The 14717-nt window shown below is 39.9% G+C and overlaps 1 protein-coding gene across 1 annotated transcript in view; it reads left to right on the top strand.

Annotated features, from left to right (window-relative positions):
• Nucleotides 1-14717, top strand: part of BRSK2 (BR serine/threonine kinase 2) — a 317924-nt gene that overhangs the window by 61484 nt on the left and 241723 nt on the right. The window lies entirely within an intron of this gene.

Below are 14717 nucleotides of genomic sequence, written 5' to 3'. Positions count from 1 at the left end.
CTATCCCTCTGATACATGTATTAGTACAGAGGGATTTTAGTTAACGGTAAGGCTTTCCAAGAAAGGGATGAAAAGAACCTTTGCTTTCTATGTCTTTCCAGAACTGCTGCAGTAGAATGTTCCAAATTCAGATACTATCAGGTTTCTAAATTCATCTAAGTGTGGCTGAGTTTTAGGATGAAAACATGTTCAATACCCTATCTTTATGTTATGTCCAAGCTTCATAAAACACTCGGTAACTAATTGAGATATTGAAATCCAGGCAAATCTCATAACGTAATTGTATTTAGGATGAGGCCTTTGGGCAAATTGGGATAAACGAGGGATGGAATTTTTTGATTGTGTGGATTTGCCAGCTCCCTACTACGTACACACCCCTTCCTCTTAGGGGCTCAGTGTCCTTTGCTCAGTCGTTTTGAGGGTAATACTTAAGTTCTCTGCTGACATAATTCCATGGAAATGAGAGACCCTGCAGGAACAGTTGGGTCTTTTATTTTTCAGTAATGTCAGTGAAATGATCTTGCTAATAGCTTGTAGTCACTATGTGAGTTTAACTTTCAGTTGTGCCAACATGAGTTTTGCCAGAGTAAGCAAAGTGGATCTGAGAAGGACATAAGCAGCGTTGAGTAGAGATTAGTGGAATGTGAGATGAAAGTACCTGGCTTGTGGGGAGAAATATTATTTTAATTTTAAAAATAACTAAAAGGAAAGAAGCGAATGGAACCTAGAGCTATTTTATTTTCCCATTCTGGTGACGCCGGTGGTGTGTACCATTGTTTTTCTAAAATGTTTCATCAGGAATATATCTGATATATCCACTCTTCTTACAGGCTGAGAGCTATATACAGATGTAAAAGAATAGTATACATACAGTTTGGTAGCATCAGTATTCAGGTTCACTGGTACAAACCCCTCTGAAGCATTCTGCTTGATGGCTCATTAGTCATTTAATTTTCAGCACCTTGTAGGAATGCATTCAGTTTTTTTCAGTGGCTGCTGTGGGCTTTCCATTGTATCCTGGAGCCCTAACCATAAAACTGCTGTGAAGAAAACATAGAAGCTAAGGCATAAGAGCGATACTTCTGGTCTGGGTTGCAAAAGTAGTGTCTTTAGCTCTCAAATTACCAAACAGTTCTTGGGAAAGCTGGAAATTTTTACTGTCATCCTTTGGAAATAGCTCCCCTAAATCAACTCTATTAATTCTGCTGTTTGATAGCTGCTAAAATGGCATTCCAGAGTATATTTTTTTAATGGGAATTTTTCTTTCTTCATCCCCTCCCCCCCATTTTTTCCTGATGCTCTAACATAACAGTTTTGAGGAAGAGCCTGTGGGACTGGATGACAAGATTTATAGACTAGAATGCATGAGAGATTACACTGTATCTAAAACTTCTGTGATCGAAGATACTTGTGTTTGTGATGGTGGTTTGCCAGGTCCTTTGGGAACTACAATTCCTATTTTTGCACCAAACAATGACTTCAACTCTTGTAAGCCAGAGGAAATACAAATGCAGAGAATCACAGTGAGGCCCTTAGTGCAGCAGGGTGACTTAACAGTTGTTTAATATACCTTTATTTTTTTTTTTTAAATTAGAAACGATTTTGTTCTGTGATGATTTCCCTGAACATTTCTTAATGTTTCTGGACTGTCATTTGTCCAGCAGTCCTCCAGAGTAGAATCGCTCAGGTTGTGAAGTGCTGAGTGTAATCTTCATGTTGCAGTAACCTGGAGGGCACAGGGAATGGAGAGAGTTCCTCCTCGTCTCCTTTTGTGTAAGGTAAGACTGGACTGGCTAGCCAGCCATCTTCTGCCTTCTGAAACACAGACAGCTGCTGTACATCCAGGGTATTCATACTCCTGCTGCTGCTTAACAATACAGTATGCTGTGCAAAAGCTTGAAGAAGTGGTTAAGGCTCCTTCACTTAGCCTGCGTTCCTGTGTTTACTTGACCTGCATATGTAGAGATGAAGATCCCTACATTCAGCATGCAAAGGGTTTAGGGCTTTGCTAACCATTAGGAGCGGGAGATGTGTCTAAGGATATGGTTGGTGCTTTGCTGCCTAGTTCAGAATGTTGTTATATCCCAAATCTGCAGCCCAAAGGCTTGGCTGGAGTGCGTTTTACTTTTCCATTGTATGCAGCTGTACATATCTGATGAAACCAAATAGTACAAATGTTTCTTGGCACTGCAGAGACTGGTGGAGGAGAATATTTTTGTCCATGGAGTCTGGCCTTCCTACTGCTGTTGATGTAGATGCTGTACAAAAGGAATAGATGCCTCTAGTTCTGCAAGCACAGTGGTCTAGAAAGAGTTTTTACAAACAAAGATCTAAACCAATACTGATATAAGTAGATAATTTTAGAGGGGGTAACTAAAGTAAGTTGAGCAATAAACTGCTGTTAATGCTGAAAGTATTAGATTAAAAAGGTCTTTGGTGAACTGAGGACATGTACTAGAGATGGTGAGTCAAAAGGGATCGCCTGTCATTTGGAGTGCAGGTTCTGAATCCTAGAGATTACATGATTTTCATTTACACACGATTAACATTGAATCCTCTCTCTTTTGAGAGTCCATTCAAAAATTTTTGGTTTGGTTCTAAAATTTTGGTTTATATTTGAGGGAACAGTGGATACCTTATTAATTACAAATTTATTTACAAGCACTAACATGACACAGCTCTTGAGAGGTGATGTAAAAAATAGAAGCTTTCAAATGCTGAGTGAGCATCTTTTAACCATGAACTTCAGTGTGCCTTGCTGCCAGAAACCTTCAGTTGGTATTTCTTCTGTGGTATGTAGCAACTGTGCTGACACCTAAAGGTTTGATCCTTAAACCTGTGAAGTCAGTGGCCCAGCTCTCAGGGGCATCAGTGATGTGGGATCAGGGCCTGAAATGGCAGTTCCCTGCCTACTGGAGGTGTCATCATGTCAGCCTCTGCTACAGGGCAAAACATGGGCATCCTCAACCTGAGGAGTTGCTAAATAAAAGAAGCAGGACTGTCTTTCTGTTTTGCATTCAGTTTGTGTTTACTGAAATCAGTATTGTATCCTTGTAGTTTGGAAGAGTAACACTTCGGTTCCTTTTGATAATGGAAAACATCCATCTGAATCCGTCATTTAGATTTTATTTAACAAACATTTCCTTCTGCCTCCACCTTTTCCCTTGTTTTGTTGTCACAGATGGTACCAGGCTAATGATGAAGAAGAAATGGTAAGTTTTTGAGTGGTCAGCCTGGGGCAGGTTAGTAAATTAAAATGCATGTGAAAAAAAAATGTTACACCAACACTTTCTAGATTATTAAAATAACAGGTTTTATTGGGCTGAAAATGTCTACACTGGTGTTTGTATAAATAACTGTGATGGAGAGAGATGAGTGGCTGCTTCTGTATTCCCATATTCTGTTAATTAACTCATTACAGATTAACATGGCTTTTGTTACAGTGCTGGTTGTGGTATTTTGATGTGGCATATAGGGGAAAATGAGCAAGCACACTCAGAAAGTGTCCTTAACACTCAGCTAATGCAACCGAAGCAGGATGTGAAGGGGGGGTGTTTGCAGCCTCCTCTGCATTTTATGACATAATTTGTTAAAGAAACAAGATTTTCATGCTCCCTGTCTGATAGATAGGCCAGATAAATGAGAGAGATAACAGATCATTGTTTTCCTGCTCTTTGAATGACATTTCTCTATTGTCTTAAAGCCTCAGTGGAGTGAACTTAACACAGTGGGTTTTGTTGAAACAAAAGCACTTGTGCCTCATGTCACCAAGAGAGCTACAGTGGAAATGCTAATTTGATAGCACTGAAAGTGTCTGAGGTGGAGCCAATGGGCTAAATATGAGATCCTCAGCATCAGCTATTTACAGCCTTTGGTTTTCTGTCCTGGGTGAACAGCCTGTTTCACAGGAACATCAATTTTTGTGCCTTGTCATTTCACCAATTGCATCATGCAGGCAGATTTCAAATGCCTTAAGAGTAACCATAGTAACTGCAGGTCATTTAAATAAGCTGAAAGAAAAGGAATTCCCTCCCTCGTAAACCCTTCAGTCAAACAGTCTCCAAAGGTACAGCAAGATTCAGATTCTTCTCTGCTGCAAACTGGCACTGCTCCACTGGTTTTTAGTAAGGTTCTGTGGATTTGCACAGGTTGATCTGGTTCTAAAAGTATCTACAGAGCAGATCAGCATAAGTGGGTGTAGCTTCCACGAGAAGACAGAGCTGTGACTGCTGGCACGAGTATAGATTTGTGTCTTTGTGTATGTGCCTGCCTGTCTGCTCAGGCAAGTATGGATGTGCCCGCTCGTTCTCTTCTCTGCTCCTGAAAAATGTCATGTTTGTTATCTGACACAGAACTACTATTGCTGTTGTACTCTTATTAGTAGAGCTGTGTCAAAGCCTCTGGTGTTACTTTGACAGGGTTTCTGTAGTCAATTTAGGATGGATTACAAATCAAATCTTAAATGTTCTGAATCAGAATTTTAATGCAATTGGCTAGGCCCAATTCCAAGTGCAACATGATACTCTTGGCTATTGTTTAATATCACGATGTCATCCATGCGAGAACACCAGGAATAAATCAGGTTTGAGCTGTCTTTTTGTTGTGACAATGAGAAAAATCTAAATTTCCCTTTCACTCCTAACCTAAACTTACCCTTACCTACAGCTTTTATGTTTTGCCTGCTCCCTTTGTTTACTAAACTGAAAATCAGGTGCTGTCCATTTATGGAGGCCCTAAATGTTTTATTGAGAAGATTTATCCATCCGTTCACTTATTGATCCATTGAATAATTCTCCCGGATTCATGCTTACATTGATTTCAGTGAAACATGGTGCTGGTAATTCTAAATGTCAGTGATTCTTATATTTTCTTCTGTAGGGATCTCTTCATCATTACTCTTGAGTTCATAATGCAACAGTATAAATGCATTTAATTTAGATTGATCATTTAATTGTTAACTTTTCTGAAAAAGACAAGGACTAAGCTAGGTAAAATTCAAGTGAGTAATTGCTTCTATCTCCTAAGCTGAATGCACTGATGAAGCAGCTATGTACTGACTCTCCAGATTTCAGTGTCTGTGCCGGTTAAGAAAACTGTTTTATCTGCAAGAATACTTTTAATTGTCTTGTTTGGCATATCAGTGAGAATTAAAAACTAGGCTAAATTTTGAGTCTATTTATAGATTTAATAGCAAGGAATATCTTTCAACATCTTTCATTCAAGGCTAGTACTTTAAGTAGTGGTGGTTCTAAGTTATTAGACTTCCAAAAACCAATTTGCTAATAAGGAGTGATTAAGAAACAGATTTAAGTACTGTCTATTAGAAGCTTATCGCTTGACCTTATAGCATTAGCATTTTCTGTTCTTTGGAGGCATTCAGGCACTTTTTGAGGGGCTCATGCTTAAAGCTTGTTACAATACCCATACTGAAATACGGGCATTCTCATCCGTTGTTGGGCTAACCTGGAGACAAGTTGGATGTTGACTGAATTGTTTATTAGTCTCTTTCCTTTGAATTTGGTCACCACCAAAACAGTAGGCATTTTTGTTTTGCATCATTCTTTCCCAAAATTCTTCTAATGAATGATTCTCTAAACCCCTTCCATAATCACACTTTCAGATATTTTTCCTGCCTGTGTTCCTCTAGTTGAGCAGTCTTCACCAACTAACTCTTTCCTAGAGGGCTGTCATCAGCCCAGAGTACCTTCTTGCAACAACGGGATTTCTGCTGGCTCTTTGGCTTTAGTACAACTGCAGAGATCAATAATCTGTGTGTGGCAGTGTGCTGAACAGGCATGTTTTGGAGTCATTCCAGGAAGAAGGGTGTAAAGCTCCCTGACCTTGTATAGACAGAAAAGGAAGTGAAGGTGACATTTATACCTCTTGGCAAGGAAGCCGGAATAAAAAGGAAAGGTAATGTATCTTTGACACATCTTTATCAACAGTTACAGGAACTCTGAATTTGGGTCTCCTTTTCCCTGTGTTAAATAACATTGTCATCTTTCTAGCACTGTAGAGGTAGTGCCTTCTCTCTCCTTGCCACTTCAAAAGTTTGCTCAGTTTGTGATCGGGTTCTCTTATTAGATTCTTTGTTCTTCCACGTATTAGAACTTATCATCCTGTTAACTTTTTTTTCCATAACCTACTTGGAAAAAAAAAATATTCTATAGTTTCAAATTTTCAATTGTGAAAAATTAGCAGCAGCACCTATTTAAATCAATCCTTTTGCATTCTATCTTCTGTTTTATAACAAGATAGAGAAGGAATAATTCATCTTTTAGTAGGCTACTTAAGCATAATTATTCAGTTCTGGGTGTCATCATGTGCCGTGTACCTCTGTCCTGTGTCATGTCCCTGCTGCCCTCTCCTGATTAATTTCTAAAATCTTTCAGATTCAGTGATCTGGATTAATCTAGGGGAAAAACTGAAGTAAAATACCAGATCTGAGCTTGGGTACAGCTTCTCTGGAATCTACAAATCCTGATCCACAGCCATTGGTCTCAACAGATAGCATTTTACTGACTTCAGTGGTTTTTGGAGTGGGCAAAGACAAGCTAGCAAAGTGCTATTTCACAGTGGTGGGAGTCTGGAGTTAGTTATAGCCTGCACTGTTGTATAAGCAGTGAAGATTTTAGGGGTTAGGAAGAGATTTCTTTGTTTTGAGAGAGGAAATATCTACTATATTTCATAGGATCATGATAGTTTGAGAGCTGAGGCGATCTTGAACTATGTCATTCAACATTAGAGAATTTGAATCCATCTCCAGTCTCTCCTTTCTGAAGTGTGGCTTATATTTCTGACTAATATCTGCAACCAAGTACTACTTCTCTGGACTACTGGAGGCTGGCCAGTTGTGGAGCCAAAACATTAGATGAAGAACTTCTTGAAGAAGAAAATATTTATATAATGGGTAGCCATATAGATACAATGCACATTTTGAAAGAGAAATAAACCCACACATTTACACTTCCAGTCTCTGTTATTTTTTACGGCAGTGATTTACAACCCTATTAACACTTGGCAATCCAAGGTCTGGAGAATAATATCAAGCCATCTGCTTGTGCCCCTGTCGGGCTGCTTGTAGCTGTGATGCTGTGTTGCAAATACATCGCTGCAACTCACGTGCTAGAAATCTTGTTGTGTATCTTTGATCCTTTTTTGTTTTTTTCTTTTGCCTGTAGGATGGTGGCAGATGTGCACGATACACATGTGGTTTTCATGCGATTGGCTATGCTGTAAATAGCTGAAATTACAATCTCAATATTTTTGGCTTTTGTTAGTACATAGCCTGAGAAAATGGTGAAGGAGCCTTCAGGGAAAGGCTGGCACATACAAGAAACAAGATAAAATCTTTTTTAGGAGGAGTAATGTATTTCCCACAAATAGTTTTTGAGCTAATTGTCTTGCTAATTCTTCTCTTGATAACGTATTCCTCTTTTATTGGCATCATACTTGGATACTACAGAAACTAATTGGGGGCTTAACTGACTTTAGGCTGAATTCTTTACTATGCATACTACTCCACGGGAAATGTAAGTTCAGATAATGCCCTACCCACTGAAAGTCTCTCCACTTTTTTTTATTTTTTTTTTCCTCCTCTCTCTTCTCTGGCAATTCTGTGAGGACTGACGCTGTTCTTCAGTGAGTATCTTCAGAGAAGATGATAAAGACATACTGCAATGAAATGTTAGTCGCACGCAGGGTTGCAAATCAAGTTTTTGTTCTTACCACGCTTCCACAAACTGGTGAGATGTGTTATCTCTGGGATTAAGTTTTCCCATGCTTGGCCTGTGGCAAGGAGCACGCTATTGTGAAAAACCTGAGAAATATCCTTTTCAGACCCTGTGTAGTTATTGGGGAAGGTGCAGTTGCAAAGTGGTACTGCTGCAGTTCCTAACTGGAGCACACTGCTGGCATTGCTGATGACTTCTGTTTTGAGCTACGTGCCATTACTCCTTTTGGCTCCAAGCTGTAGAGAGCAGGTTAAATGGGAGTAACACTCAGGAGGTGTCTGGGGTCAGCGATGCTATAGGTAATAAAAGAGAGAAATGGGCAGATGATATAACCCCGTTTTCTGGTCATTAATGTGATATACCATGTAATCTAGCTGCTTTTAATTATTCATTATGTTGGAAAGGTTTACAGTGACAGACAAAAAGACAGCATCTCGGAGCATAGATTGTAAAGCCATTCTGAACTGCGGAGTGTGCAGGGATTTGCGCTTCATTTTGCCTACTTCTGTTTCTCCACATAATGAAGGTTTGGTCCGTAGTGTCCCAAATGTATCTTATGTTACTATCATTACTCATTCATAACCAACTGTATAAACAAATACCTGGCAAGGAGAATATTCCTTGAAGTACTGTGGACAAGAGCAGGAAATTTCTTTTGGGATGATTCTTGTTATGCCTTATGTATGCCAAAAATTACTTTAAAAAAAAAACTGTCAGAAGTGGAGAGAGAATTGCAGTGGCAATAACTGGATCTATTTGAGGCTGAACAGTGGAAGATTTTTGAAAGTGCATTTTAGTCTTAGGGGTAGTTTCCAATGCATACATGATGCACTATTTACACTTCTAAAACTGGAATGAGCTTTTCCTGTTTGTCACTTGTATGTACCACCTGAGATCCCATAGTGAAACTTGTCATGTTTGTATGGTTTGAATTCAAGTGGCTTCTGTTTCAGATGTAGCTGCTGTGCTCATGTCAAAGATGCAGTGTATTTGGAAAAGTTGTGCTGGCAGAATTTCACTTAGCATTTGTGTGATGAAGGAACTCTGGGTGTTGCTGAGGTTTACCCTGTTTTTATGCAAAATCTTCAGGCTAGATCTGCCAGGCTAAACTGTTCAGGTTTGGATACTGAACTCACCACATCTTGTTCTCTGTCAGAAAACTACTCTCTTGTGTTCCCTCTCAACGTCTTGTTCTATAAACGTGTCAGCAAACCCATGGACATAGTCTGTTAAATAAATAAGGAAGGAGTGGCTTTATGGAATTCATCTATCTTCAGGTATGCAGCTATTGGATAAGGATAATGATGATGAAGAGAGGCCAGGCAGAGACTTGGAACAGATCTTTAGGATGCCTCACAAAAAGAACAGCCAGCCCAGCTTCCCAAACTTGCTTCTGAAAAGCAATTGCGTGGAGAAACCATACAGGATTTCAGCTGCCTGTGTGGAATTGGTGCTGATGGGATGGCTAGTGCTGCAGGGAAGCCCCATCTCCCTGCGGAGCTGCTCCACAGCCCTATGTGGTCTGTCATTCCAGCGGGGAGCTTGAACAGAAGTAAGCATTTGAGTGCAGCTCAAGATCATTCCCCACATCTGTGTGCTTGCTTTGGCACACATGGCAACATGCTGACCATAATCCTGTATTAGTGATACTGCCAACCATTCCCCACAGCAACAGGCACTGATGTCACAGCTAGAAGATTATGACCTCTTAGGAGATCTGGCAGGAGAGAAAAGGCTAGATTAATAGGGCAGGTAGATGAGGAGAGAGAAAATTCTTTATTAAAGCCTAAGCCTTTATCTAAATTTTATTGGCTCTTTCACAGAAGAGTTGACAACAAACTCAGACAAGATTCTCATATAAAATTGTTTTTTATTTATTTTTGCAAGTCTGGTTGTGGAAAAAATATCTCTCTCTATATCTACCTCTCTATAGATCTCACTCACCCCTCCTCCCCAAACAGGTTCATCCCTCTGGGCTTTCTTCTGTATTAGAAAAAATTTTCTTCCATGGATCCATGGGGCTTCTTGCTTTGTTTATTTGGTGTATAAACAAATGCTCTCGTTGTGGGCCAGGTGCTGAGGAATGCGTAGGAATTGCGGCAATCCACATTTGGGTGGGATGCAGGAATGATCCATATAAACTGTATGTTCCAAGTTAACTAAATGTCAGAACAGCTACATTGAGGCATGTTGCTATTTGCTGGGGAAATGCTGTCCATTTATATAATACAGTATTGTAATGCCAAAGATTATATATTTTTATATGGCTTTCTATTTATATGTGTGTGTACACATGTATCTCCCTTCAAAATCCTCTCTTATTTCCAGTCCAGCAGTTTAATCTGATCGATACTTCCTCAAATGTTGCAGGTCAGGAAAGGCATATTGTACATGTCACTTTACGGAAATTAAATCTGAACTCACTACATGTGTGACATATCTGCAGGACCCCTCTGAATAACTCTTGCTTCTCTACCAGTGTAGTTGAGAGACAGATTTGACTATATATGGGATGTTTTTAAGTTCCTGAGGGAGTAAGGTATTGGTTCCTATTGAAGGGCAATGGCCATAGGGCGTTTAAGTTCCTTAAACTGATTTTAAAAAACCTTAACCCCGTGTGAATATTAACATTGGGCTAGGAAATAAGGGTGAATTTGTAATCCTCAGTAAAAGAGATTTGATTCAAAACTTACCAAAGGGAGAAAAAAACCCAAACAAAACATACTTTGATACAAACTGGTAAAGTTTTGTGGACTTCAGTCCACACAGATGCAGTGGTTTATACCCTTGGTCATTTGGCTTTGTAAGTTGGAAGGATGTCCCCCACTGAGGCTCTTCAGAAATTAAGAGGAGATCAAGGAGAGAGGAAGTGCAAAGGGAGAAGCAGGAGAAGAAGAAATGATGTATTGGTATTTTTCAGACATTAGAATTACCTCCCATGCTCTTGGCTGGAAAAAAAAAAAAAAAAAAAAAGGAAAACACAACAAAGCTTTGAAAATTTTTTTAGTGTAGGACATGAGGTCCCAAAGACTGATCTCCATTTTTGGGGGGGATTTTAGAAAAGCACTGGTCTGGTCTTGTAGCTGAAATGCAGACGTACAACTAGTTTACTGCACACCTGTATCCCAGCTCTATTTTTTGGCTTTCTGCATGTCACTGTAATGTGCTGCTGCTCTTCTGCTGAAAGGATTTCTACCGCCTGGGTTTGCCTCATGATTTGGTTTCTTTTACTGATTTTTTTAATTTTTTTTTTTTAATGTGTTAGCACAGTACTAGTTTGGAACTTCCATCCACTATGTAAATAGTTCAGCTAGAGCGTTTGACTGTCATTATGCTTTCAGACATGTCACAGCCTGCTTCTTAAACTCAGATAGTTATCAGTCAGCCCTGTGCTAACTCTGCTTCCAGATCAATTGCATGGAAGTAGCCAACCAGTGATGGCTATGTAGGGTCATCATTGGGGTAGATATGCTACTTACTTATAAAAGTACTAACTTAGATGGCTAAATCAACAACATTTTAATCAATTTAACCAGGTGATTTTATTACCTATATTTCTTCTTTTTAATTTTCTCCCTGGTGTTTGTTTTAGTTTCTTGCTGACTGGTTTTAAATGGTTTTCATGAATGTTTATTAGAATTTGTTCTCATCTTTTAATGTTTTGGGGTTTTTTGCATGTGCTTTACAAACGCACATTAGGCTATTGAGTTGTACAGGAATGGGTGCTTGTAGACAGAGATGAGAGAAATTCGTGTTCAGCAACAGCTTTTAGCAGAAATATTTTCACAAATTGTATTCCCCTGCACGTGGGAAGAAAAAAAAAAAAACAGTTCCTTGTGTCTGATTCAGTCATGCCTAACAAAGCAAAACAGATCACATCCTAGATTTGGAATGTCAAATCACAGGAAACAAAAATAATGAGAAAAACCACTGAATAGGCAATAAGCTTGTAAAAATTACAGGATGCAGACAAGACGTGTGAACTTTGTGAAATGTCTTAGCTGTTCTGAGTTGTTCACGCAGGTCTGTTTGCAAGTGGCCAGTGTTGTATGCCTTGCGGATTAGGGGACTTAAGAGGCTCCAGTCTCTCTGGAGGTCTGTTATCTCATGCAGGCAGCTCTCTGTCTGCTTTGTGTACCTGCGTGAAACTCATCTGCTGTAATGGTGCGACCACATTAAAAAGGGTGCCAGCAGAGCAGGAGAGAAACACTGACTTCACAGCTGCAAGGAGCAAAATGGAAAACAAACCAGAAAATGGGAATTGAGGAGCGAGCAAGCAGGGTGGAGGGGATAGCTATGCCCTTGTGTTTGAAGCTTGCCTGCATAGCCCTTGAAACCGTGATGATGTACATTGCTTTGCATATTCCCTTGTTACGCTGCATCTGCAGAACTGTAGGGGCAGCAGTGGGAAACCCTGCATTGCTCCTGTCCTGTGAGTAAATAGTGGGTTCGAACCGCTAGCATTTTCGACCTATTTTTGGATATTTATTTCCTTGAAACCACAAAATGACTCTGACATAAAACTATTTTGACTTCTCCAAGCTGTGAGCACAGAACAGGTTAAAAAGGGAAAGAAGCTAAAAGCTCTGTTTCCTTTGCCTGAAAATCCACTGATGCAGGATGAAATTAAAGGCTATAAATAGCTCCTGTCCCTTCAGCTTCATCATGCAAGCTTCGGCTGTGCGTAAGGATTAGAAAAAGACAGAATGGATTTCTGTGTGGCGTCAACAAGAGTCAAGGATTATGCCCACTGTGCACATTGTATTGTTCATTTCTCATGGGCCCTTGCAGGGAAATTAAATCCCTTCTGATGCTCAAGGTGCAGGGAGCAGAGTCTGCTTTGAGCAGGACACGTGCACTGCAAAGCAATTTTACACAGTAGCACTTAGCTTCCCATGGGTCTGCAGCATCAAGCCCTGGCTTTGTTTTTCTACAGGCAGACAACGCAGCACATATCATAGCAGCAGGGGCTGGGCTTACCAGACTTTGAGCGGGAGCTGGTATCAGTGAAGTTCGTTGCTACTGTGAACACGTTTTGAAAATGAGTTGTATGTTTGTTCCTTATGTTGCCACTCTTTCACCCTGTTCCCTTCTCTTGTGCAAATCCTGTGTTGCACGAGTACTGCGCTGTACTGACTAGTGTCGGGTCGCAGGCGGCTTTCACAGAGTTAACTGCAAATAGACCCTTGTGGCGTGTGTAAGGCTCTTGAAGAAAGGATGCTATTTCTCTCCTTAGAGGAGCACTCAAGGTTGCCATGACCTTAGCAGTGTGAAAAGTTACTGCATGTTTTCTCTCTTCTCTACTTGCCTTTTCTGCCCATGCATCATGTGTGTAATTAGAAGACACTTGTTTAAAGGAGGAAGGTCATAGTAAATTTCTCTTTATTATTTGCAGAAAAATGGAAGTGTTGAGCAACAGTATTTGGGCAAAAGGTGGACAGATAAATAAACAGCTCCTTTTTGTAGGTGTTTATGAAACTTTTGCTTTTTCAGATTCCTGTCCTGTGAGATGCAGAAGCCCACTTGCTTGCAACTCCTGTAGGTTTAATTGAGGCTTGATAGCGCAAAGCAACTTTCAGAATTGAATCCTCAGCTGCATATATATTTAGAGCTGTATAATTATAAGTACTATTAATATCTCTGCTTTATGTATGGTAATTTCAGTGGAGAGAAGGGCAAGAGAGGAGTAACTTTGGACTGCCACCGCATTACTTTATGAATAACAGCTGACATCTGCTCTGAACATTTAAATATGAAAATAGTGGTAGTAATTGTTACTAGCTGATAACAAGATTTTATCTACATGGTATTTTTTCCACATCATAAATGTACCTTGGGACTGCTAGGATTACAACTTTGTTGTGGCAACACTGTAATTCTGCCACTAAAATGTCTGCAAGTCAGCATTATGGCAGCATGAGAGCTTGTCCCAGTACTCAAACCTCCTCCAGCAACCTCCCTAAGAAGAAAAATGGTTGAGGATGTAGAACTTGCAGTAGTCATAGAAAGTAGGTAAAACCTTTTTTTAGATTGAAGAAAGCAATTTTGTTGTTAAATCTTGTGGATACATCTAGTATTACAGTGTGCATGTTTAAATTGCTACTTCTAACAGCTAAGAGCAAGAAAGATTGGTCCTTTTTTCTGACCTTGTAGTCCTGTTGACCCCATCTGTTGATCTGATGGAAAACACACTTTCATCTCCTACTGTAGCACTGAGAAGACCATCAATCCTCTGGGAATTCAGTAGGTAGAAGGAAAAATCCTATCCTTTCCTATACTTTGAAGCCTAAACAGATGTGTGCTAACCATTGGACTGTGAACCTACCACTTTTGCAGAAATCCGATTTTTATTTTTATTTTCTTCCTGTTGAAAACATTAGCACACTGTGGTGTTGGGACTTCCAATGGTGGATGTGAGTCTCATTAAGAGAGAACACGCTGGCTGGTAGATCTCAAGGTCATTCAGTCAGTTCCCTGCCACTTTTTTTTTTTTTTAGGCACATCCATTGTAGTTGTCCAGTTATAAGTGCGTATCAGTAATTGCTTTTAAAACACTAAAATAAAGAACAAATAGGAAAACAAGGAGTGCAGAATTAAGGTTGTATATCTTAGAAGAGCTGGAAAAGCTGCTTATCTCTGCCTTGAATAAGCAATGAGAGAAGTTAGAGGCTTTTGCTACTTTGTTCATTTGTTCACATTTAATTTCATCGAAGACCACTAAAACAAAAAGCCTTGATTTGGACTCCCTAGTTACTATGAAAAAGTTGGAAAGGCTGCTGGATGCAGCTATGCATTATAGTAGGGCTGTGTTCCCTCTCCTGTTGCCCTTGAAAATGGAAGCTTACTAGGGTCCTGCTGACCTGCTCTCCCTGATAAAGCTTCTCATTGCAATGCAGAGTAATCAAAATAGTAATCTGGCTAACAGCTCCAGCTCTTGGAGCAACCATCCACTTGCCTCACTGCTCAGAGACTCCAGTGATGCAG

The sequence above is a fragment of the Egretta garzetta genome, unplaced genomic scaffold (assembly GCF_000687185.1).
Source record: "Egretta garzetta isolate BGI_Z169 unplaced genomic scaffold, ASM68718v1 scaffold44, whole genome shotgun sequence".
Lineage (NCBI taxonomy): Eukaryota > Metazoa > Chordata > Aves > Pelecaniformes > Ardeidae > Egretta > Egretta garzetta.
Note: the sequence above shows the minus strand (reverse complement) of the source record. Positions and strands in the feature narration are given on the sequence as shown.